The sequence below is a fragment of the Manis javanica genome, chromosome 7 (genome assembly GCF_040802235.1).
Source record: "Manis javanica isolate MJ-LG chromosome 7, MJ_LKY, whole genome shotgun sequence".
In the NCBI taxonomy this organism is placed as follows: domain Eukaryota; kingdom Metazoa; phylum Chordata; class Mammalia; order Pholidota; family Manidae; genus Manis; species Manis javanica.
Window position 1 is genome coordinate 86,687,706 of NC_133162.1, and position 27,915 is coordinate 86,715,620.

Sequence of the window (27,915 nt, forward strand, 5' to 3'; positions counted from 1 at the left end):
GTAAGATGGAATAGAGTCACTACTTGTCTTCTCTGTGCTATACTGCCTTCCCGATGCACCCCCCTAAATTATGTGTGCTAATCAAATGCCCCTTGATCCACTTATTCCTCCCTTTCCACCCACCCTCCCCAGTTCCTTTCCCTTTGGTAACTGTTAGTCCATTCTTCAGTTCTGTGAGTCTGCTGCTGTTTTGTTCCTTCAGTTTTTGCTTTGTTGTTTTACTCCACAGATGACTGAAGTCATTTGTTACTTGCCTTTTTCCACCTGGCTTAATACTCTCTAGCTCCATCCATGTTGTGGCAAATAGTAGGATTTGTTTTCTTCTTATAGCTGAATAATTTGCCATTGTGTATATGTACCAAATCAGTATCCATTCATCTACTGAGGGACACTTAGGTTGCTTCCATTTCTTGGCTATTGTAAATAGTGCTGCGATAAACATCAGGGTGCACATGTCTTTTAGAATCTGAAACCCTGTATTCTTAGGTTAAATTCCTAGGAGTGGAATTCCTGGGTCAAACAGTATTTGTATTTTTAGTTTTTGAGGATCCTCTGTACTGCTCTCCACAATAGTTGAACTAATTTACATTCCCATCAGCAGTGTAGTAGGGTACGTCTTTCTCCACATCCTCACCAGCAATTGTTGTCTTTTGTATGTTGGCCATTCTAACCTGTGTGAGGTGATATCTCATTGCAGTTTTAATCTGATTTCTCTGATGATTAGCCATGTAGAGCATCTTTTCATGTACCTGTTGGCCATCTGAATTTCTTCTTTGGAGAAGTGTCTGTTTGATTCTCTGTCCATTTTTAATCAGGTTATTTGATTTTTGGTTGTTGAGGCATGTGAACTCTTTACATATTTTGGATGTCAACCCTTTATCGGATTTGTCATTTATGAATATATCTCCCATACTGTAAGATGCCATTTTGTTCTGTTGATGGTGTCCTTTGCTGTACCAAAGGTTTTTAGTTTGATATAGTCCCACTTGTTCAGTTTTGCTTTTGTTTCCCTTACCCAAAGACATATGCTCATGAAAAAGTTGCTCATGTTTATATTCAAGAGAGTTTTACCTATGTTTTCTTCTAAGAGTTTAATGGTTTCATGCTGTATATTGAGGTTGTTGATCCATTTCAAGTTTACTTTTGTGTATGGAGTTAGACAGTAATCCAGTTTCATTCTCTTACATGTAGCTGTCCAGTTTTGACAACACCAGTTGATGAAGAGGCTGTCATTTCCCCATTGTATATTCATGGTTCCTTTATCGTATATTAATTGATCATATATACTTGGGTTTATATCTGGATTCTCTATTCTGATCCATTGGTCTATGGGTCTGTTCTTGTGCCAGTAACAAATTGTCTTGATTACTGTGGGATTGCAGTAAAGCTTGAAGTTGGGGAGCATAATTCGACCTGCTTTATTCTTCCTTCTCAGGATTGCCTTGGCTACTCGGGGTCTTTCGTGGTTCCATATGAATTTTAGAACAATTTGTTCCAGTTCGTTGAAATGCTGTTGGTATTCTGATAGGAGTTACATTAAATCTTTAGATTGCTTTAGGCAGGATGGCCATTTTGACAATATTAATTCTTTCTAGACAAGAGCATGGGGTGAATTGCCATTTATTAGTGTCCTCTTTAATTTATGTTAGGAGTGTCTTGTAGTTTTCAGGGTATAGATCTTTCATTTCTTTGGATAGGTTTGTTCCTAGCTATTTTATTTTTTGATGCAATTGTGAATGGAATTGTTTTCCTAATTTCTCTTTCTGCTAGTTCATCATTAATATATAGGAATGCAACAGATTTCTGTGTATTAATTTTGTATCCTGCAACTTTGCTGAATTCAGATAATAGATCTAGTAGTTTTGGAATGGATTCCTTTAGGGTTTTGTTTTTTATGTACGATATCATGTCATCTGCAAACAGTGACAGTTTAACTTCTTCCTTACCAATCTGGATGCCTTTTATTTCTTTGTGTTGTTGGATTGCCGTGTTTAGGACCTTCAGTACTGTGTTGAATTAAAAGCGGAGAGAGTGCGCATCCTTGTCTGGTTCCTGACATTAGAGGAAAAGCTTTCAGCCTCTCGCTGTTCAGTATGATGTTAGCTGTGGGTTTATCATATATGGCCTTTATTATGTTGAGGTACTTGCCCTCTCCACCCATTTTGTGGAGAGTTTTTACCATGAGTGGGTGTTGAATTTTGTCGAATGATTTTTCAGCACCTATGGAGATAATCATGCAGATTTTCTCCTTTTTGTTGATGTGGTGTCTGAGGGTGATGAATTTTTGAATAATGTACCAACCTTGCATCCCTGGGATCCCACTTGATCATGATGGATGATCTTTTTGATGTATTTTTGAATTTGGTTTGTTAATATGTTGTTGAGTATTTTTGCATCTATGTTCATCAGGGATATTGGTCTGTAGTTTTCTTTTCTTGTGGTGTCTTTGCCTAGTTTTGGTATTAGAGTGATGCTGGCTTCATAGAATGAGTTTGAAAGTATTCCTTCCTCTTCTATTTTTTGGAAAACTTTAAGGAGAATGGGTATTATGTCTTCACTAAATGTCTGATAAAATTCAGCTGTGAAGCCATCTGGTATTGGAGATTTGTTCTTGGGTAGTTTTTTGATGACCGATTCAATTTCATTGCTGGTAATTGGTCTGTTCATATTTTCTGTTTCTTCCTTGGTCAGTCTTGAAAGGCTGTATTTTTCTAGAAAGTTGTCCATTCCTTCTAGGTTATCGAGTTTGTTAGCATATAATTTTTCATAGTATTCTCTCATAATTCTTTGTATTTCTGTGGTGTCTGTAGTGGTTTTTCCTTTCTTATTTCTGATTCTGTTTATGTGTATAGATTCTCTTTTTCTCTTGATAAGTCTGGCTAGGGGTTTATCTATTTTGCTTATTTTTCTCAAGGAACCAGCTTCTGGTTTCATTAATTTTTCTATTGTGTTATTCTTCTCACTTTTATTTATTTCTTCTCTGATCTTTATTATGTCCCTCCTTCTACTGACTTCGGGCCTCATTTGTTCTTCTTCCCATTCCAATAACTGTGAATTTAGACTGTTCATTTCATATTCTTCCTTCTTTAAATAGGCCTGGATTGCTAAATACCTTCCTCTCAGAACTGCCTTCGCTGTGTCCCAGAGTCTTTGGGGCATTGTGCTGTTGTTTCATTTGTCTCCATATATTGCTTGATTTCTGTTTTAATTTGGTCACTGATCCACTGATTATTTAGGTGCATGTTGTTAAGCCTCCAAGTTTTTGTCAGCCTTTTTATTTTCTTTGTACAATTTATTTCTAGTTTTATATCTTTGTGGTCTGAGAACTTGCTTGGTACAATTTCAATCCTTTTGAATTTGCTGAGGCTCTTTTTGTGGCCTAGTTTGCGGTCTATTCTGGAAAATGTTCCATGTGTACTCGAGAATAATGTGTATCCTGCTGCTTTTGAGTGGAGTGTTCTATAGATATCTGTTATGCCCATCTGTTCTAATATGATGTAGAGGGCCTCTGTCTCTTCACTCATTTTCTGTCTGGTTGATCTTTGACAAATTATTTTTCAAATCACTTCACACAAATTAGGATAGCCAATGTCAAAAAACAAAACAAATCAGAAAAACACAAATGTTGGTGAGGATATGGAGAGCCTAGACCTCTTGTACATTGCTAATGGGAATGTAAAATGATGCAGCCACTTTACATGTGGAAAACAGTATGGTGGTTCTCAAAAAGGTAAACATAGAATCACCATATGACCTAGCAATTCCATTTCTGGTTATATACCCAAAATAACTGAAAGCAGGTTTCAAATAAATATCCGTATACCCATGATAACAGCAGCATTATTCACAAAACTCAAAAGGTGGAAGCAATCCAAGTATCTATGAATAGATGAATGGATAAACAAAATGTGATAAATAATAGAATATTAGCTTTAAAAAGGAATGAAATTATGACATATGCTACAACATAGGTGAACCTCGAAGGTATTATGTGAAGTGAAATAAGGCAGAGAAAAGGCAAAAACAATATATAATTCTACATACATAAGACACCTACAGTAGACAAATTCATAGAGACAGAAAATAGATCCTTACCCAGGACAGATCTCACCCACTTCCCTAGCTACAGCCCCAATCCTACAAAAAGGCATAACTTCCTAGCACCACAGGGAAAATAGGACTCAAACACAGACAATATTTCCCCACCAACACTCGCTGAAAAACTGATTTGAAAGCATTTCCAGGTTTGAACAAACAAAGTGCCAGGATTTCATGCGTTTCTGCTTTTGCGCTGGAGACACTTCACTACCAAGTATTCAGACAAAAAAATTGGAAACGAATCCAAACCTTATTCAAAGTCAGCATGGGAAGGTTTGAAATGACAGCAACACCTGCACCAAACCTGTCTAAGATTGCTGTGTATGTGACTCCTTCGACTGAGTCACTTAGTTTGGAGGAAAACTCTTCAGCACTTCTTGCACTATGGTTCTGAATCATGTTTGTAAGTCTGCCATTAGTGACCACCTAAAGTCAAACACTCATACCAAGAGGAAGGAAGAGTCTGAAGATCAGAATGTGAGAAAGAAGCAGAGGCTCCTAACTTCATCACTTCCCTGCAACAGTACTGTGCAGAGAAAGTGTTATCCAGGATTTTGTGAAAATGTGCCTGAAAGCCAACACCCCACTTGAGAAGGCTGATCACCCAGCAGCCCATGCTTCCTGCCTCACTACGTGAAGAATAGAGGCTCCATACCTAAGTCAGACCGGCTGAGTACAACATATCTGCCTGATGAATAGGAGAATGAGAATCAACTCCACAATTCACAAGATTGTTGACAAGGAGGATACCACTACCGTGACCAAGATAAATATGAAGTATTAAAGTTGGATGGTGGTTGTCAGAGGCTAAGGGAAGGGGAGAATGGGGAGTTAGTGCTTAGTAGGTATAGTGTCAGTTGTGCAAAATGAAAAGAGTTCTCAAGGACAGTGGTGATGATTGCACAACAATGTTAATGTACTTAATACCCATGAACTACACACTTAATGGTTAAAATGGTCCATTTGGCTATGTGTATCTACTACAATTTAAAAAATAGATATATATATAAGATATCTCTTTGAAAGCACCAGGGAGCTAATAAGACAGTGAAGAATTACAAGGATAATATCTGGGAGATGAGGAAACCCACAACTCTGGTTTTGTCCTGAGCTCAAAAATGTCTTCATAATAAGAATGAGGAGGAACCAACTCCACATAAACTAGCCATTGTTGGGATTAAAAGCCACCTTCAAATATTATCATTATCAAATGTATTTAAAGTGGTCTGGGTTACTACTGACTCTGGCTATCTGCAAAGTAAATGTTAGTCCTCTCTGGAGGAAAATAACATTATTGCAAGGCTCAAATTACAATTTTTAATAATCAGTATCTGACACTCAAATAAAAAAGCAACCAAGCATAGAGAAAGACAAGAGCATGCGACTTGAGAACCAAGAAAAACAACAGCCAACACAAACAGACCCATCAGGTATTTGCATAATAGCATCTGAACTATGTTTAATATTTTCAGGAAAATAAAAGATGAACTTGACAATTTCAGAAGAAAAATTTTAAACTATTTTTTTAAATGGAAATTTAATGGAAATTCTGGAAATGAAAAATGCAATAATTCAAATAATAATCAAATACATAGAGTCTTACAATAGATTATACATGATGAAGAAAAAAACAGGTCAGGAAAAATAGAATGAAATACAATGAGAAGGGATGAAAAACACAGAAGAACGTAAGAGATATACAGGATACAATGAAAGGGTCTACCATATATATTAACTGGAGTCCCAAAAAGAGAGATATTGTGGAAGAAGCAATCTTTGAAGAAGTAATGAAGAATATTACAAAACTAAAGAAAGCCACCAACCCACAGAGTCAAGAAGCCAACCAATACACCAAACAGTACAAAGGCAAAGAAAATCACAGATAAGCACATTATAGTAAAACTGCCATATACCAAAGACAAAGAGAAAAATCTTTAAACAAGTATGGGTGAGGGAGTGGAAACAGATAACAACTTTCAAATGAGAACCATACAATAGCTGACTTCTCCATGGAAAGAGTAAAAGCCAGAAGACAAATGCATATCTTCAAAATACTGAAAGAAAATAATTGGTCATCTGGAACACTGTAATTGGTGCAAGTAACTTTTAAAAAAGTGAAGGCAAGCAAGAGGCCCTGGAAAGCTATAAAACCTTGAAGAAGATTCACATTTTCCAAATTCAAAACTTATCACAAAGCTACTATAATCAAAACAGTGTGGTACTGGCTTAAGGATACTTATATAAATAAGAGGAATAGAATAGAATTGAGAGTCCAAAAATAAACCCATACACAGTCAATTGATTTTTTACAAAGTTGCCAACTCCACTCAATGGGGATAGGACACTCTCTTCAACAAATGGTGCTAGACAACTAGATAACCAAATGCAAAAGGAAGTATTTATTACCCTATCTTATATCATATGTAAAAATTAATGACACAAATCTACAACCTAAATATGAGTTAAAATCATAAAACTCTTAGAAGAAAACTTGAGAGATAAACTTTTATGCACATGAATTTGGTAATGGATTCTTAGGTATGACACCCAAATACACAGAATGAAAGAAAAAATAAATTGGACTTCATAGAAATTATACACTTTTGTACAAAAGACATGAAGAATGTGGAAAGACAAACAGAATGGGAGAAAATATTTGCAAGTTACAAGTCTGACAGAGACTTAATATCTAAAATACACAACAAATTCCTAAAGCTCAACAATGTAAAGACGAACCTGTTGAAAAATGGGCAGAAGACTTGAAGAGACATTTCTCAAACAGATATATAAATGGTTGATAAGCATGTAAAAAGATAATCAACACCTAATGATTAGTCATTAGGGAAATGCAAATCAAAACCACAATGAGATAACATTTCACACTTTAATAGGATGGCTGTAATCAAAACAATGGAAAGTAACAAATATCAGCGAGGATGAGGAGAAACTGGAACCTTTATACATTGCTGGTAGGAATGTAAAATGGTGTTGCTACACATTGGTGGTTCCTCAAAATGTGAAATGTAGAATTACCGTATGACCCAGCAATTCTAATTGCAGGGGTTATAAACAAAATCATTGAAAACAGAAATTGAAACAGATACTTGTATGTCAATGTTCAATGCAGCATTATTCACAATAGCCAAAAGGTATAAATAGCTCAAATGTCCATTAACAGATGAACAGACAAAAGGTGATATATATACAATGGAAGAGCATTCAGCCATAAAAAGAAATGGAGACTGCAAGATTAAAGATGATGGCATGAGAGGTGAGACAGAGGCCTCCTCCCAAAACCACATATAATATAAAAATATAGCTAATACAACTAATCCTGAAAGAGGAACAGGAAAGAAAGCTGTGCCAGATTGCATACACGTGGAGAAAAGAACAGACCTCATGCAACAGGGTAATATACCAAAAGCTGTGATCCTGCAGGACCCAAGCCTTTCTCCCACCCCAGCTCACAGGGGGAAGGAAGAGAAATGGAGCAGGGAGGGGGAGGAAGCCTAGGGCTGCTGAACACCTAGCCCTGGAGTTCTGTGCTGAGAATATGAACCTACATTGCATGGTACTCTGGAGATTAATGGGGTTGGAATCCTAAGACAAGTGGAACACTCAGAGAGACTGATTCCAACCACTTGTGGAAAACAGGGATCCACATCAGGCTGCTCTGGGAAAAAAGAAAGGTGGGCACTCTGAGAGATTTCCTAACCGTGAAAGGGCTCCTAAAGGGGCAAGGATTGCACAGAGCTTGCTGCGCAGGAGAAAGGACAGGTAGAAAAAGTCGTCTGGGTGAACTCTGCCCAGGCAGGTTGGAAACTTAAAAGGAGCTTCAGGGGCTCCATCCCCCAGCCTGGTGATGCAACTCCGAGGCCCTACACCATGACACACAGCCTGCTCCACCTTCCTCCCAGCTGGCACCAGCTTGAAAACTGGCAGGCCCTGCTCTGGTGTCAGCAAGGCAGAGGGAAGGCCTACCTATGTAAGCTACAAACACAAAGCACAGAGGCTTACATCTGTGTGCTCAGCCAACTGTTTCTGGCAGTATAGACAGGCACATTAGCTGGAAAGCAGGAAACAGCACTTTCCTCCTCCCAGCCACCAGTGCACTCCCCTGTGACCCGAGACATAGCTCCAGGGACTGAGCAACTCCAGAGAGTAGAGCTTCTGGGCACCAGAGGGCACCACATACAAATATGAAATGTCAAAGGAACCTGGCTCAAACAAAAATCCCACAAACACCCGAAAAACCAAGTGAAACTGAACTGATCAATCTTCCTAAAAGAGATTTCAAATAAAAATCATAAACATGCTCACGGAGGTACATAAAAATATTCAAGAACTCAGGGACGAATTCAGAACTGAGATCCAATCATTAAGGAATATAATATCTGAAATAAAACATATACTGGAGGGATTTAAAAGCAGATTAGATATAGTAGAGGAGATGGTAAATGGAATAGAAATTAGAGAAGAGGAATACAAAAAAGCTGAGGCACAGAGAGAAAAAAGGATCTCTAAGAATCAAAGAATATTGAGAGAACTGTGCAATCAATCCAAATGGAACAATATTTGCATTGTAGGGGTACCAGAAGAAGAAGAGAAAAAGGGATAGAAAGTGTCTTTGAGGACGTAACTGATGAAAACTTCCCAATCTGGGAAAGGAGATAGTCTCTCAACCATGGAGGTGCACAGATCTCCCAACACAAAGGACTTGATCAAAGATGACAACACCAAGAGACATAATAATTAAAATGGCAAAGATTAATGATAAGGACAGAATTTAAAAGCAGTCAGAAAGAGAAACAAGATCACATACAAAGGAAAATGCATCAGGCTATCATCGGAATTCTCAACAGAAATCTTACAGTGGCATGATATATTTACTGGAATGAAGAAGAAGGACCTTGAAACATGAATGCTCTACCTGGTAAGACTATCATTTAAATTTGAAGGAGGCACACATCCGGGACAGCCTATTGTTCCAACAGTGGATATTTAGGATGTATCTTGAAAAAATAGCTCTTTTTTAAACTATAAAAAAGGTTATTTATTGAGGTGCAGATTCAAGATGGTGGCGTGAGAGGTGAGACAGAGAATTCTTCCCAGAACCATATATAGTGTGATAATATAGTTGATACAACTAGCCCTAAAACAGCAACAGGAAAGGAGGTTCACCAGACTGCATAGAGAACACACGAACAGAACAGACCTGAAGAAACAGGGTAACATACCAAGCCTTGATCTGGCAAGACCAAAGCCCTTTCCCCACCCCAGTTCAATGGCGGGAGGAAGAGGAGTGGGGAGGGGGTGGAAGCCAAGAACTGCTGAATACCTAGCACCGGAGATCTGCTTTGGAACACAAACCTACATTGTATGGTGCTCTGGAGGCTGGTGCAGTTGGGGAGCTGGGACAGGCGGAGTGCTTGAGAGACCGAGATTCCAGCCATTTGTGGAGGACAGGGATCCACATCTGGGCACTCTGGGAAAAAGGAAAGGCAGGTGGTCTGACAGGCTTCCAAGGAGTGAGAGGGATGCTGAAGGGTCAGGGATTGCATGGAGCTTGCTACGCGGGACAAGGTATAGGTGGACAAGGTTGTCTGGGGGCACTCTGCCCAAAAGGTTGGGAATGTTCAGGAGCTTCAGGCACTCCATGGGCCTGGCTCCAAGGGCCCCCAATCTGACAGGGAGCCTTCTGCACCTCCCTTCCAGCATGCTGGCATGTGCTCGCAAACTGGCAATAACTGTGCTGGCATCAGGCCAGCCAGATGGAGGACCCACCTACAACAGCAAGAGATGCCAAGCACAGTGGCTTAAACCTTTGTGCTTGGCCCAATGGCTTTGATACTGGAAACAGGCACTGTAGCAGGGAATAAGGAAACAGATCCTTCCTGCCCCCAGGCACAAGCGCTGCTTCCCAATGACCCCCAACCTCACTATAGGGGCTGAGCAGCTCCAGAGACTAGAGCATCTGGGCACTACAGGGCACCACACAGAATTATGAAATGTCAATGGAACCAGGTTCAGTCCAAAATCTCACGAGCACCAGAAAAAGGGCCAAATGAAACTGAACTCTCCAATTTTCCTGAAAGAGAGTTCAAAATGAAAATCATAAACATGCTCATGGAGATACAGAAAAATATTCAAGAACTCAAAGACAAATTTAAGACAAGAGATTCAATCTTTAAGAAATTCCATATTTGAAATGAAACATACAATGGAGAGATTTGAAAGCAGATAAAATGTAGTAGAAGAGACAGTAAATAGAACAGAAATTAGAGAAGATGAATACAAAGAAGCTAAGGAACAGAGAGAAAAATGAATCTCTAAGAATGAAAGAATATTGAGAGATCTGTATGACCAATCCTAAGGGAACAATATCCACATTATAGGGGTGCCAGAAGAAGAAGAGAGAGAAAAAGGGATACCAAGTATCATTGAGGAGGTAATTGCTCAAAACTTACCCAATCTGGGGAAGGAGATAGACTCTCAAGCCATGGAGGTACACAGACCTCCCAACACAAGGGACCCAAGGCAGACAACATCAAGATATAAAATAATTAAAATGGCAAAGATCAAGGATAAAGACAGACTATCAAAAACAGCTAGAGACAGAAAAAAGATCACATACAAAGGAAAATCCATCACACCATCATCACATTTCTCAACCTCACAGGCCAGAAGGGAGTGGCATGATATATTTAATGCAAAGAAGCAGAAGGGCCTCGAACCAAGAATACTGTACCTGGCAAGGTTATCATTTAAATTTGGAGGGATTAAACAATTTACAGATAAGGAAAAGCTGAGAGAATTTACCTCCATCAAACCAACTCCACAGTGCATTTTGGAGGGACAGCTATAGATGCAAGTATTCCTAAGCCTAAATAAATGTCATGAGGGGAAATAAAACCATAGCAAAGGAGAACAATTAATTACTAAGTAGATGAAAAATCAAATCAAGAAAGACCAAATTCAATTAACGAACAGAAAAGAGTACAGAATATGATACTTAACATACAAAGAATGGAGAACAAAGAAAAGGGAGGGGAAAAAAAGGAACCTTAGGTTGTGTTTGTAATAGCATACAGAGTTAAATTAGACCCTTAGATAGTAAGGGAATTACCCTTGAACCTTTGGTAACCACAAATAGAAAGCCTGCAGTGGCAATAAGAACGTACCTATCTGTAATCACACTAAATGTAAATAGTCTGAATGCATCAATCAAAAGACAGAGTCACTGTTGCATTAATTTTAGGAGACTTCAACACACCAATCACTCCAAATGATAGATCCACCAGACAGAAAATAAGTAAGGACACAGAGGCACTGAACAACACACTAGAAAAGATGGACCTAATAGACATCTATAGAACTCTACATCCAAAAGCAACAGGATACATTCTTCTCAAGTGCACACAGAACATTCTCCAGAATGGGCCACATACTAGGCCATAAAAAGAGCCTCAGTAAATTCCAAAAGATAGAAATTCCATCAACCAACATTTCAGACCACACAGGTATAAAACTAGAAATAAATTGTGCAAAGAAAACAAAAAGGCTCACAAACACATGGAGGCTTAAGAACATGCTCCTAAATAATCAATGGATCAATGAACAAATTAAAATAGAGATCAAGCAATATATGGAAACAAATGACAACAACAACACAAAGCTCCAACTTCTGTGGGATGCAGCGAAAGCAGTCTTAAGAGGAAAGTATATAGCAAAACAGGCATACTTAAAGAAGGAAGAACAATCCCAAATGAATAGTCTAATGTCACAATTATCAAAATTGGAAAAAGAACAAATGAGGCCTAAAGTCAGCAGAAGGAGGGACATAATAAAGATTAGAGAAGAAATGAAGAAAATTGAGAAGAATAAAACAATAGAGAAAATCAATGAAACCAAGAGCTGGTATGTTGAGAATATAAACAAAAGAGATAAGCCTCTAGCCACACTTATGAAGAGAAAAAGAGAATCAACACACATCAACAGAATCAGAAACGAGAAAGGAAAAATCACAACAGACCCTACAGAAATACAAAGAATGATTAGAGAATACTATGAAAACCTATATGCTAACAAGCTGGAAAACCTAGAAGAAATGTACAACTTCCTAGAAAAATACAACTTTCCAAGACTGATGAAGGAAGAAACACAAAATTTAAACAACCCAACTACGAACAAAGAAATTGAAGCTGTAATCAAAAAACTACCCAAGAACAAAATACCCGGGTCAGATGGATTTAGCTTGGAAATTTATCAGACACACAGAGAAGACATAATACCCATTCTCCTTAAAGTTTTCCAAAAAATAGAAGAGGAGGGAATACTTCCAAACTCATTCTTTGAAGCCAACATCACCCTAATACCAAAACCAGGCAAAGAACCCACCAACAAAAAAAATTACAGACCAATATCCCTGATGAACGTAGATGCAAAAAAACTCAACAAGTTATTAGCAAACGGAATAAAAAAATATATCAAAAGGATCATACACTATGACTAAGTAGGATTCATCCCAGGGATGCAAGGATGGTACAACATTCGAAAATCCATCAACATCATCCACCACATCAACAAAAAGGACAAAAACCACATGATCATCTCCATAGATGATGAAAAAGCATTCAACAAAATTCAACATTCATTCATGATAAAAACTCTCAACAAAATGGGCATAGAGGGCAAGTACCTCAACATAATAAAGGCCATATATGATAAACCCACAGCTAACATCATACTGAACAGTGAGAAGCTGAAAGCTTTTCCTCTAAGATTGGGAACAAGACAGGGATGTCCACTCTCCCCACTGTTACTTAACACAGTACTGGAGGTCCTAGCCATGGCAATTAGAAAAAACAAAGAAATACAAGGAATTCAGATTGGTAAAGAAGAAGTCAAACTGTCACTATTCGCAGATGACATGATATTTATTGTACATAAAAAACCCTAAAGACGCCACTCCAAAACTACTAGAACTAACATCGGAATTCAGCAAAGTTGCAGGATACAAAATTAACACACAGAAATCTGTGGCTTTCTTGTACACTAACAATAAACCAATTGAAAGAGAAATCAGGAAAACAGTTCCATTCACAGTTGCATCAAAAAGAATAAAATACCTGGGAATAAACCTAACCAAAGAAGTGAAAGACCTATACTCTGAAAACTATAAGATACTCTTAAGAGAAATTAAAGAGGACACTAACAAATGGAAACTCATCCCATGCCCTTGGCTAGGAAGAATTAATATCATCAAAAAGGCCATCCTGCCCAAAGCAATATACAGATTGGATGCAACTATCAAATTACCAACAGTATTCTTCAATGAATTGGAACAAATAGTTCAAAAATTCATGTGGAAACACCAAAGACCTCGAATAGCCAAAGCAATCCTGAGAAGGAAGAATAAAGTGGGGGGATCTCGCTCCCCAATTTCAAGCTCTACTACAAAGCCACAGTAATCAGGACAATTTGGTACTGGCACAAGAATGGAGCCACAGACCAGTGGAATAGATTAGAGACTCCAGACATTAACCCAAACATATACGGTCAACTAATATTCGATAAAGGGACCATGGACATACAATGGGGAAATCAGTCTCTTCAACAGATGGTGCTGGCAAAACTGGACAGCTACATGTAAGAGAATGAAACTGGATCACTGTCTAACCCAATACACAAAAGTAAATTCGAAATGGATCAAAGACCTGAATCTACGTCATGAAACCATAAAACTCTTAGAAAAAAACAAAGGCAAAAATCTCTTGGACATAAACATGAGTGACTTCTTCAAGAACATATCTCCCTGGGCAAGGGAAATAAAAGCAAAAATGAACAAGTGGGCCTATATCAAGCTGAAATGCTTCTGTACAGCAAAGGACACCATCAATAGAACAAAAAGGCATCCCACAGTATGGGAGAATATATTCATAAATGACAGATCCAATAAAGGATTGACATTCAAAATATATAAAGAGCTCACGCACCTCAACAAACAAAAATCAAATAATACAATTAAAAAATGGGCAGAGGAGCTGAGCAGACACTTCTCCAAAGAAGAAATTCAGATGGCCAACAGACACATGAAAAGATGCTCCACATCGCTAGTCATCAGAGAAATGCAAATCAAAACCACAATGAGATATCACCTCACACCAGTAAGGATCAACACCATCCAATAGACAAAGAACAACAAATGTTAGCGAGATTGTGGAGAAAGGGGAACCCTCCTACACTGCTGGTGGGAATGTAAATTAGTTCAACCATTGTGGAAAGCAGTATGGAGGTTCCTCAAAAAGCTCAAAATAGAAATACCATTTGACCCAGGAATTCCACTTCTAGGAATTTACCCTAAGAATGCAGCAGCTCAGTTTGAAAAAAACAGATGCACCCCTATGTTTATCGCAGCACTTTTTACAATAGCCAAGAAATGGAAGCAACCTAAGTGTCCATCAGTAGATGAATGGATAAAGAAGATGTGGTACATATACACAATGGAATACTATTCAGCCATAGGAAGAAAACAAATCCTACCATTTGCAACAACATGGATGGCGCTAGAGGGTATGATGCTCAGTGAAATAAGCCAGGCGGAGAAAGACAAGTACCAAATGATTTCACTCATATGTGGAGTATAAAAACAAAGAAAAACTGAAGGAACAAAACAGCAGCAGAATCACAGAACCCAAGAATAGACTAACAATTACCAAGGGAAAGGGACTAGGGAGGATGGATAGGAAGGGAGGGATAAGGGCGGGGAAGAAGAAAGGGGGTATTATGATTAGCATGTATAATGTGTGTGGGGGGGTGACATGGGGAGGGTATGCAACACAGAGAAGACAAGTCGTGATACTATAGCATATTACTATGCTGATGGACAGTGACTGTAATTGGGTTTGTTGGGGGGGACTCTGTGAAGGGGGGAGCCTAATAAATGTAATGTCCTTCATGTAATTGTAGATTAATGATACCAAAGAAAAATACAGCTGTTGACTAGAATTCGTGCCTCGTACTTAAAATTCCGTGCATCATAATCCTTTTCACTGGCAAAGATGTCTTATAGCAAGTGCTGGGCATAGGCCACAGGGCATAAATCTGTAAAGAAGTGGAAAACCAACCTTTTCAAAAAATATTACTTCTCTCTCACTTATCAACTTTACATGTCCCTGTATGGCCCCGGAAGATGGCTGGTTAGCCAGAGACGGGTAAGATTCCTCAAGTGAGGAACAACCTAAGACCGGCACAGTCACAGGGCGGCCATCACGTGAGAGATTGGGGGCCAACAGAGGTCAGGCTTAGAACCTCACCTCCCCAGCTTTGAGAGAAATCTTCTGCACCTGTGGATGTTTTGTTGCCTTTGCACAGCTCAGATCAAAACACAGTCTATAGGCATAGACCTGTTCACCTGCACCTACCTTCTAATTGCACTACATTTATTTTCTATCTTTACTCTTCTTTATGTAAGTTCAAAACATGGACTTTTACTATGTATTGTAGAAGGCAAGAACTATACTATGTCAAAAAAAAAACCCTTCCACTAGAAATTGTCTACTTATTATACTCCTGTATGTATGTACTACTTAAAAGAGAAGGGGGATATGTGGGATTGATGGGGTTAATACATAATTCAAGGAAGGTAGAAATCAAATGTATAAGCACACATGACTTGATTGTTTTTCCCACACACTCTGTTGATGTGTAATCAAGGACTGAGTGATGAGAACCAAAGCAGTTCTCATGGCTCGGAGCTATCTTCACACAGTTTTGGTATCCTTGAGAAGCGTCGCAGCCTTGGGCTAGACTCAAGGCTGGAGAATGATGTTTGAATTCATTGTAAGTTCATTTACTTAATAAATACAAGAAATGCCTTCTCGGCATTGCTCTTGAGCTGTAACACCTTGAGTCCCCTGGCTGGCCCTTTCACGTCTTTGATATCTCATCACGTCTCCTCCCTTGTCTGCAGCTTGGAGGCAGGGAGGGAACTGACTGTGGTACCATCAGACAATGGAATATTATTTAGCACTAAAAAGCAATGAGTTATCAAGCCATGAAAAGATGTGGCTTAAATGCATACTACTAAGTGAAAAAGACAATCTGAAAAAGTGACATACTGTGTGATTCCAACTATGTGACTTTCTGGAAAAGGCAAAGCCATGGAAACAGTAAAAAGATCAATGGTTGGCAGGACTTAGGTGGGGGATGCATAGGCAGGCAGAGCACAGAAGATTTTTAGGACAGTGAAATAATTCTGTGTGATATTATAATGGTGGATAAATGTCACTGTACATTTTCCAAAACCCAAAGAATGTACAACCAAGAGTGAACTCTAATGTAAATGATAGACATTAAAAGAAAAATCAAAAGTAGTAGCAATGAGGTATAAAACATAGCTCTGAGCTTCTCTGCACCAAGAAAAAGAAGATACAATTATCTTGACCAGTAGTAGAAACATTTTGGTTCAGTAGAAGAAAGCCTTTTGTCCCTGCCTGTGAGCTAATGGTAATCTGTCACTGGGAGTACTTGTATAAGTAAGATAATGAAAGACACATCTTCCTTGGTAACAGCTTTACAACATACTCACTGGTGTTTCATAAATGACTATCTTTTTTTAAATTAAAGTATCATTGATAACAATCTTATGAAGGTTTCACATGAACAACATTGTGGTCTCAACATTCACCCATATTATCAAGTCCTCACCAACCCCCACCCCCTTTGCAGTCACTGTCTATCAGCGTAGTAAGATGCTACAGAGTCATTAAAAAGCAGCTATTTCTTAACTCAAGCCAAAGCCAGCACTGAGAATAGAAAGCTGTTTTATAGAGGCATTACAAAAGGCTCAAATGGTTTTGTTTCACTTTCTGGTGATCTCATCTTCCACCAGTACTACATGGGTGTATCCTAAGGAATGAAACCAACCATTCTCAAAATGGGACCTCAAGAATCATCTAGGGAATGTGTTAAATATGAAGAGTCCTGATTGGGAGAACTGGACAGCTATATGCAAGAGAATGAAACTGCATTACTGTCCAACTTGGTACACAAAAGTAAACTCAAAATGGATCAAAAACCTCAATGTAAGACTTGAAAACATAAAACTCTTCAAAGAAAACACAGGCAAAAATCTCTTCAAAATAAGTATGAGCAATTTTTTTCCTGGACATATCTCCTCGGGCAAGGAAAAAAATAAAAAATGAACATGTGGGACTACATCAAACTAAAAGGCTTCTGTACAGCAAAGGACGCCATCAGCAGAACAAAAAGGCATCCTACAGTATGGGAGAATATATTTGTAAACAGCTTATCTGATAAGGCATTAACATCCAAAATATATAAAGAACTCTTATGACTGAACACCAAAAAAAAAAAAACAAGCCAATTAAAAAATGGGCAGAGGACTTGAACAAACATTTCTCAAAAGAAGAAATACAGCTAGCCAACAGCACATGAAAAGATGCTCTGCATAACTAATCATTAGGGAAACACAAATCAAAACCACAATGAGTTATCACACCACAACAGTTAGATGGCTACTATCCAAAAGACAAGAAATGACAAGTGCTGGCAAGGATATGGAGAAATGGGAACCCTCCTACACTGCTGGTGAGAATGTAAATTAGTACAGCTGCTGTGGAAAGCAGTATGGAGGTTCCTCAAAAATTAAAAATAGAAATACCATTCAACTCAGTAATTCCACTTACAGGATTCACCCGAAGAAAACAAGATCTCAGATTCAAAAAGACATATGCACCTCTATGTTTATCACCACATTATTTATAATAGCCAACATATGGAAGCAACCTAAATGTCTATCAATAGATCAATGGATAAAGAAGATGTTGTGTATCTGCACAATGGAATATTGTTCAGCCACACAAAAAAAGAAATCCTGTCATTTGCAACAACATGGATGGCTATAGAGGGTATTATGCTCAGTGAAATAAGCCAGATGGAGAAAGATAAATACCATACGATTTCACTTATCTGTGGAATAAGAAAACAAAGAAAAATAGAATGAACAAAAGAGCAGTAGACTTACAGACACTGTGAGAAGTGACAAATGGTTACCATGTGGAAGGGGCTAGGGTGCGTGGGTGGGGAATGCAATGGGGATAAAGGTGCACAAAAATTTTCAATCATAATATAAGTTGGTCACAGCATGGAGAATAGTTAATGATTCTGTGACATGTTGACAGAGAGTAACTACACAAGAAGGTGTGAGGATTTAATAATATGAGTAACTGCTGAACCACCACGCTGCATATTTGAAACCAATATAAGATTGTGTATCAATAATACTTCAATAAAATAAAAATGAAGAGTCCTGGACCATAACTCAGACCTATGGAATTAGAATCTCTAGGGTGTAGAACATGAGAATTTGTATTTTTGACAAGTAACTCAGGCATACTGCATTAAATTTCCCTACCAAAACAAACACTGCCTCAGCTAGGTGTCTGATTACAGTAAAATGACAGTAATTCCAAACTGAAGTCACTTAAACTGAAGAACAGATTTTCTAATCCTAGATACAAGGCATGTGGTCGACAAGGGTAATGGTTTAATTTGACTACTAAAGACCACACTTTCTGGCCCCAAGGGCCATATCGATTTCTATATTTATTGCATCGGTTATCTGGCAGATGACAATAAAGTATCATGTTCTAACAAAAATCAATATATTATGATGATTTTCTTATAGATGGAAATTAAGTGTTCTGAAAAAGGAACACAGTAACACAGTAATTCACATTAACAACAAGAACAGCAAAAACAATAATAATCTCTAACATTTAAGCAGTTCTTACTTCCTGTCAGGAATAGTTCTAAAATACATTAATTTATTGAATCCTCATAACAACCCTTTAAAGTAGAGGACCACCCATTTAGACACAATTGTGGGCTACAGAAATACCACTAACTTGGAGAAGCAAGAATTCTCTCTTAGGAAGCAAACCTACACCTCTGTTCAAAGCCTCAAATAAGTACACACCTGAGTACCAATTTTTTGCATCTATAAAGTATGAAGGAGAGGACTGGGTGCCTAAAACACTTTAAGTTAGAAATTACCAAACACTTATTTCTCCTATGAAAAACTCTGCTACAAATTTTAAGCAGGGCCACATTCCAGTAATAAAGAGCTATAAAATGCATTCTCAAATAATTAAATGCATTACCTAATTACACTATTTGCAATTTTTCATCTGAATACTACCATGTGTATGTCAAAGACAATGACTGGTTTTGACATATGTTTAAATGTTCTTGTAGACAGTCTTTCAATAGGTTTAGCTGTTTCTTCCATTTGTCCCTAGAACATGAAAACATATCATGTCATCCCCGCATTTAAACACATACACCTTGCTATTTGCTCTAGTAAGAAGACAAAAGCATGATTCACCTAAATGCTATACAAACTGCTCAAAAAGAACACTGTTACACATACTTCATGTAGAGATCTGCTACCAGATAGCTTGTGTTGACTCCAATTCTCAACGTAGAATTTCAATAAAGACTATGACTAAAGCACGTTAAAAACTTAGGAATAACAACAGCAAAAGAACAACACTGCAGTCAATAAATATTTTTAAAAATAAGTTGGGCTACAATTCAGCTCATAAATAATGTCAAAAGTCTATAGTACATAAATAAATGTTACAAAAGTCTTAAAATGCCAAATAACAACTTTCCCCTTTTGTGGGGAAAAAAAGAGTGTAACAACAGTAACAGGTAGGTAATACAGATTTTCTTTATACGGGATACCAAGAAACTATAATCTAAAATGAATCAAGAAAAAAACTTATATAGAATTTTGATGGCATAGATAGGTTAATAGACCTATAATCTTGAAGGACTACATGATCAACCACTTTAAAGAATTAACTCATCCATCTTGGGACTAATCTTCAAGGACTATAAGTTAAGAGGTTAATTATGACAAAGTTTTTCAATAATCTGGTCTATCTGACTTAAAAGAACTCTATTCACCAATATGACAATATAAAATCAAAATTTAAGTTTAAAATGTACATATTATTTTCTAAGAAAATGTATTTAATTTTTAGAGATGCATGGTGAAATATTTCAAGATGAAATGCCACTATGTATATCTTTTAATTTAAAATGCTTAAGCAAAAAATAAATGAAACAAAATAACAATATGTTAACAATTGTTAAACTGAAATAAGTGCATAAGTATACAGGTGTTCCTTATACTATTCTACTTTTCTATATGTTTCAAGCTTTTTATAATACAAGAAAATATACACATCCTTCTTAAACCTGTTCTACTCTTAGGACTTAATCCTACAAACATAGCTTTGTCCACTAAAAAGGCCGGAACAATGAACAACCCAGTAGCAATGGGCACCCCTAGAGCTCAGACTGTGACCTCCAAATGCTATTTGCCACTAAAAAATTTTTTTTAATCAGACTTTAGGAAAAATGGCTGAAAATGTGATGTGGGGCAAATAATGTGGAAGATGGACCTTGCACATCTGACAGCTTCCATATCATATCAGGAAAGAAGCTATCAAAAACCATCAGGGAATATCAAAAGTACTCAGAAGCCAATTTGAAGGGGTGCCTTCTGGTCAAAGATGAGACAATTTGAGCAGCAATAAGAATAACAACACTGACCTGAAACATACCAAATATGTTTAAACCTATGAGTTTATAAAGATTTAAATTTGCTGGTAGTCCATGAATCAACTTATTATTGTGATGATAAGTAAATAAAAGAATCAAATATTTATCTTGCCTATCAATCATTTTGGAAAGCAAATAATTAACACAGGGATGTTTTCAATAGTGTAAGTTCTCCAGCTACTTATATAATCCATTAGAAGAATGGTAAAAGAAAATTATTAGAATTTCACCATTTAAATCCAAATGAAATAATGGATATAAGCTATGCTCAGCAATAACTGCTAACATCCCAAAAAGAGATAAAACCATTATGTGATGAAAGCACACATCACCTATAAAACACTTGTACTAAAAAAGTATATGAAACCTGAATCTGATCAAGCCTATATATAACTCCCAATTTACAGGAAATGCAGAAAAGAGAAAAATATATTAACATCATGAGGGTACAATCAGGAAAATCCAGAATACAGAAAATTTTAGAAGACAGACAACACAATTTTTCAAACAAATAAACTGAAAGGGGGAGAAAAAAAGGAATATAGAGAATCAATCCAGTCCAATCAATAGGCCTGCCAGAAATAAAAAGCAGGTAAAAATGGAAGCATAAACATTATTAAAGATATTTTAGAAGAAAACTTCTCATAACTTAAGAGATACATGTGACCTGGATTGAATAAACTTAACAAAGAAATCAAGAAACACTTTATCAGTGGGGGAAAAAAGCCCAGCTGGACACAGCAACTTTTCATCATAAGCCCTTATGTACTTACTGCATTCTTACCATGTTTATGTATTATTTTAATATTTAAAAAGGAAAAGACAAAGCAGCGAGGCTTAAAGAATGTCCCAAGATTAATGATCTCTATGTGTAAATGAAACTATAAGAAAATATGGTTATATATTACTTAAAAAATAACAACATCTATAACCTAAACAAAAATCCCCTTCTTTCGTCATGGAAAATTACAATAGTTCTCTAAACACTAAAAAAAAGATAAAATGGATAGAATTCTTGGGATAGGCCTCAGAGTCTGATGGTCAGAGTCAGACCCTTTAAGAGTTCCAGGTCAGAAGCTGGAATTTGGGGGTGGAAATTGTTATGCAGGTTTTGGTAAGATATGAAGAACAGAGGAAAATATTAAAGAGAACAAGAGCAGATTTCAGACTTTCTCATGAGAAGTCAATTGTGAAACCTTGTTCCTTGATAAATTGTTTATCTGTTTCAAAATTTCTGTACCAGTAAGTGACAATGTAATTCAATTGCTATTTAGGATCAATAAACTAAATGTAGAACACAAAATATCTATAAGAATCTACAAGACATATGTTTCAACCATTTTATTTAATATTAATATAATATTAACATTGGGTAAATGGAACCCAAATATTGTAGGACCATTTAATTTAGTCACTGCATACAATCAGGCGATAATATCAGATTTTAGTTATCATACAGCGTATTAAAAAATAATTCTAAAGGCAAAGAACCATTAACACAATCACTAAAGAGGAAATAAAATAGAGCATATAGATTAATATGAAGCAACTCCATTTATATCTATATAAGAATATTCAAGTAGTAAATATATAATTTTAAGCATATAAATGTAATTATCTAAAAGGCCTACTTACTATATTTCATTAATGAACAGTTACATATTCATATATTAAATCACATAATATGAACTAGTACATTTAGAGACAGTGCTTCACACTGTTTCACAAAACAATTTTAATCACTCCTCACATGCATTTATGATATCAGTGTCTGACTATCATCACAAGTGACACTTTCAAAGTATTTCACACAGTTATCTAGGATATATGTATTAGTTCCCTATGATTGCTATAAAACAACACATTTATTATCATACAGTTCCTTAGGTCAGAAGGCGGAGGAGGGTCTCACTGGACTAAAATCACAGTGTTGCAAAACTGTATTCCCTTCTGGAGGCTCTAGAGGAAAACCTGTTTCCTTACCTTTTCCGGTTTCTAAAAGCCACACATATACCTTGGTTCGTGACCCCCTCCATCTTCAAAGCCCTCAACAGCCAGTCAAAACTTTCTCACATCACATCCCTCTGGCATTATTTTACCTTATGCTTCTACTGATTCATGTGATTACATTAGGCTCACCTAGCTAACCTCCAATTTAAAGTCAGCTGATTAGCAATCTTAATTTCACATGCAATCCTAATTCTCCTTTGCCACATGTGGGGAAAATGAAAGTTCCTACAGTCAGGATCCTCACCTGAACCTCAACTACCTAAAGATGTAACTGGCCTACTGCTAGGCTACTGCTTCCACACCCATAGGTAATAAGCTACTATTGACTGAGTCACTATATAAAGAGCTCTGCCCAGTACTCTGGGCAGAGTCAGAGACACTAGTGCTCAACCTACCGCGGGGAGAACAAGTCAGGTAATAAAGCCTTACAAGCCAAGAACATTCTACTGTCCTTTCTTTGGTCGCATTGAATCCATAGTGAAAGTGCCCGGGGCTGAAACTCATTGGGGCAAGACACCATGTAACCTAACATAACAACCCCAGGTTCTAGGGACAGGAGGGGGCATTATTACGCCTGCACAGCACCTCATCTTTACTTCCACCTGAACAGTTTTCTGTTTTGTTTAGTTTTTTTTTTTTTTTTTTTTTGCCACTCTTCATCATTTATTTGATTATTAAATAATAAACAGCATCAACTTTATATGTATTCAACCAGAGAATGAAAAAAGTTCATTTGGTAACAATCAAATTACTTAGAGTTTTGGTATCACATCTTTTACTACAGCAAACTCTCTTAGAAAACATATTTGTCTAATGTAACAGATTATCTAATACATATCACAAAAACAAAACTCACATATCAGTATTTTTTTCCTCTAAAACCATGCTATTCTTGAATTGTGGCTTTCTCTAACCAACTTACTGTAAATGAGTACATATATGCACTATAAGCCAATCAAAATGTCACATAAACAAAGAAATATCTAGTTTCAGTACTTTCTGTTGCTGGTAATCAAGATTCTCTACTCTAGGACATTTCTTCCCTAAATAGAAAATGTTCACATCTTTTTCCTTCTTAAAAGACCTTTTACTCTTCATTAAAGTTTTATGGCATTATTTTATAGAATTGAAGTTCATACATAATACACAAAAATATCTTTTCAGTAGCTTTAAAGATAAAAGGATATTTTCATTACTCTATTTTCAAATTATCTGTGCTTTTCTAGATAATGGAAAAATTATCACTAACAACTATACATCAAAGGAAAGAATCTAAAAGTGAGCACATTATATTGCTCCTCTGGCACTCAGAACTTTTGAATTCTAAGAAACAAAACTAACTATAACGTGATAGTCCGTATAAAACATGATCATCACCTACCGCTTATACAGAATGAGATTATTTAAAAGGATATATATTAAATTCTATAACATATACCATAAAGTGTTTCTGTACAACAATGAAGAGTGAAGTTTCTTTATCAAGTACAATTATATATTAGAAAGCAAATTTAGTCTTTACGGTCAAAGATATGTGTGCTTTTGGCAAGGAGACAAAACTTTATTTTCCAATTTTGAGTGACACTAAATTCCCAAGTGTAAGAAAGAAAAAACCTTTCTTTCTTTTGTTCATCAATTTTTTCTGAAACCTCTTTCAGTATCAAAGGGGATAAATTGGAAGAAATCAGTCTGAAGTACAAACCAGAGACACAATACTACCACAAGTGGACTAAAAACATCAAGCAGAAAAAGGATGTGGTTAGATGTAAATCACTGAAGCACACTGAAATATTAAAAATATACTTAATATTCTTATTTGATTAGTCACATTATAAGTCTTATTAAAATATATGTTGTGATTCATTTTTTTAAACTAAATTTATATATGCTTCAAATAAGGTAAATTTCTCAGAAAAAAAGTATTTCTCAAGCTCCAAATAAAGTTTTCATTTTTTTTTTTTTTTTTGAGAGGGCATCTCTCATATTTATTGATCAAATGGTTGTTAACAACAATAAAATTCAGTATAGGGGGGTCAATGCTCAATGTACAATCATTAATCCATCTCAAGCCTAATTCTCGTCAGTCTCCAATCTTCTGAAGCATAACGAACAAGTTCTTACATGGTGAACGAATTCTTACAGAGTGAATAAATTTTACATGGTGAACAGTACAAGGGCATTCATCACAGAAACTTTCGGTTTTGATCATGCAATATGACCTATAAACCATCAGGTCAAATATGAATATTCATTTGATTTTTTTACTTGATTTATATGTTGATCCCACATTTCTCCTATTATTATTATTATTTTTATTTTTAATAAAATGCTGAAGTGGTAGGTAGATGCAAGATAAAGGTAGAAAACATAGTTTAGTGCTGTAAGAAGGCAAATGTAGATGATCAGATGCTCAGGTGTGTGCCTATGGACTGAGTATTAATCCAGGCTAGACAAGGGCAGCAAGACATCCACGGATGCAGAAGATTTCTCTCAAAGCAGGGGGGGTGAGGTTCTGAGCCTCACCTCTGTTGATCCCCAAATTCTCACCTGATGGCCCCCCTGCGACTGTGCCTGTCTTAGGTTGTTCCTCCCTTGAGGAATCTTACCCGTCTCTGGCTAACCAGTCATCTTCCAGGGCCATACAGGGAAATGTAAAGTTGGTAAGTGAGAGAGAAGCCATATTGTTTGCAAAGGTTAGCTTTTTACTTCTTTGCAGATTTATGCCCTGTGGCTTCTATGCCCAGCACTTGTCTCGAGGTATCTTTACCACCTGGAGGAATTATGATACTCGGTAAATTCGATATGAGGCACGAATTCTATTTAAGGTTTGTAATTAGGAAGGAAGAAGAAAAGCTATAGATGTAGCATATGAAGGAAACTTGGGAGGATTGATTATTTCTTTGACATATCTTCTTGTATAGTACCTTAAGTATGTATAGGTTTTAAACTACTAACTAATTTGCACACACATATTAACATAATAGGAATACGGTGACATAAACAAAGCAAATCTATAATTACCAGCCATCTCCAGTGAAGCCAAGAAAACCATTTAGGCACCCTAGGCATTTGTGAAAATTTATCTATGATATGATGGATATTTTCCAACTGTACTTGAACCATCAGACAAATTAAAGCAGCCCATTTCTGGGATCTGTTCACATCCCATATGTTCTTTTAACCATAGATAGTCTATAGTCATGAGATTTTGGGGTGCTAAAACTTGCACCCCTCCCAACTCCTGGTTGAGTTCCAACAGTACAGATCTCGTCAAATTCGTTGTCTCACTGTATGCACATGCCAGCCTAGACATCTCCCTCCTCCTTCTTATGGCAAGTCCAGGAGACGGTGGGCTGGATGCAGCCACAACCGCAGCATCGTCCGGATCCCTGTGGAGGCTTTTTGATGATCATCCCCCGGCACGAGTCCTCCAGAGAGTGCTGATGCCGGAAGCTCCTCCTCATATCGTATCTTAGTTCATTTTCTGGGTATCCAAGCTAGGCCTTGATCTTCTGCGTAGAAACAAACAGACCCTTTGCCCACACTTTGACATGCCCTCTATACCACTGTGCAGAACTCATTGGAGGTCAGCACACAGTAACTGCTTTTTTTTTTTTTTTTAATTAAGAGAAAGGAATATTATCAGAAAAGAGTACCTCCATAGCTGATCATCTGACACCCTTTAAGTGATCAACATTAAGGATATTTAAAGCATGCGTTGATCTTTGATTTACCAATAGTTTTATCCTGTTAAGGAGTAATCCCCCTTTTCTTTCTTTCTTTCTTTTTTTTTTTAAATTTTTAATCTACACTTACCTGAAGAATACTATGTTTACTATGCTCTCCCCTATATCAGGTCCCCCCTAACAACCACATTACGGTTACTGTCCATCAGCTTAGCAAAATGTGGTAGAGTCACTACTTGTCCTCTCTGTGTTGTGCAGCCCACCCTCCCCTTGCTCCCTCCCCCCCATGCATGCTAATCTTAATACCCCCCTTCTTCTTCCCCCCCCTTATCCCTCCCTGCCCACCCATCCTCCCCAGTTCCTTTCCCTTTGGTACCTGTTAGTCCATTTTTGGGTTCTGTAATTCTGCTGCTGTTTTGTTCCTTCAGTTTTTCCTTTGTTCCTATACTCCTCAGATGAGTGAAATCATTTGGTATTTCTCTTTCTCCGCTTGGCTTATTTCACTGAGCATAATACTCTCCAGCTCCATCCATGTTGCTGCAAATGGTTGGATTTTTCCACTTCTTATGGCTGAGTAGTATTCCATTGTGTATATGTACCACATCTTCTTTATCCATTCATCTACAGATGGACATTTAGGTTGCTTCCAATTCTTGGCTATTGTAAATAGTGCTGCGATAAACATAGGAGTGCATCTGTCTTTCTCAAACTTGATTGCTGCGTTCTTAGGGTAAATTCCTAGGAGTGGAATTCCTGGGTCAAATGGTAGGTCTGTTTTGAGCATTTTGATGCACCTCCATACTGCTTTCCACAATGGTTGAACTAATTTACATTCCCACCAGCAGTGTAGGAGGGTTCCCCTTTCTCCACAGCCTCGCCAACATTTGTTGTTGTTTGTCTTTTGGATGGCAGCTATCCTTACTGGTGTGAGGTGATACCTCATTGTAGTTTTAATTTGCATTTCTCTGATAATTAGCGATGTGGAGCATCTTTTCATGTGTCTCTTGGCCATCTGTATTTCTTTTTTGGAGAACTGTCTGTTCAGTTCCTCTGCCCATTTTTTAATTGGGTTATTTGTTTTTTGATTGTTGAGGCGTGTGAGCTCTTTATATATTCTGGACGTCAAGCCTTTATCAGATCTGTCATTTTCAAATATATTCTCCCATACTGTAGGGTTCCTTTTTGTTCTATTGATGGTGTCTTTCGCTGTACAGAAGCTTTTCAGCTTAATGTAGTCCCACTTGCTCATTTTTGCTGTTGTTTTCCTTGCCCGGGGAGATATGTTCAAGAAGAGATCACTCATGTTTATGTCTAAGAGGTTTTTGCCTATGTTTTTTTCCAAGAGTTTAATGGTTTCGTGACTTACATTCAGGTCTTTGATCCATTTTGAGTTTACCTTTGTATATGGGGTTAGACAATGGTCCAGTTTCATTCTCCTACATGTAGCTGTCCAGTTTTGCCAGCA

General features: G+C 37.2%; 1 protein-coding gene and 1 pseudogene across 5 annotated transcripts in view; one reads left to right on the forward strand and one right to left on the reverse strand.

Annotated features, from left to right (window-relative positions):
- TBCE (tubulin folding cofactor E) overlaps positions 1–27,915 on the reverse strand; it is a 152,398-nt gene that overhangs the window by 81,084 nt on the left and 43,399 nt on the right. The gene's annotated exons all lie outside the window — the stretch shown is intronic.
- On the forward strand, positions 4,364–4,836 carry LOC108400499 (CGG triplet repeat-binding protein 1-like; annotated as a pseudogene).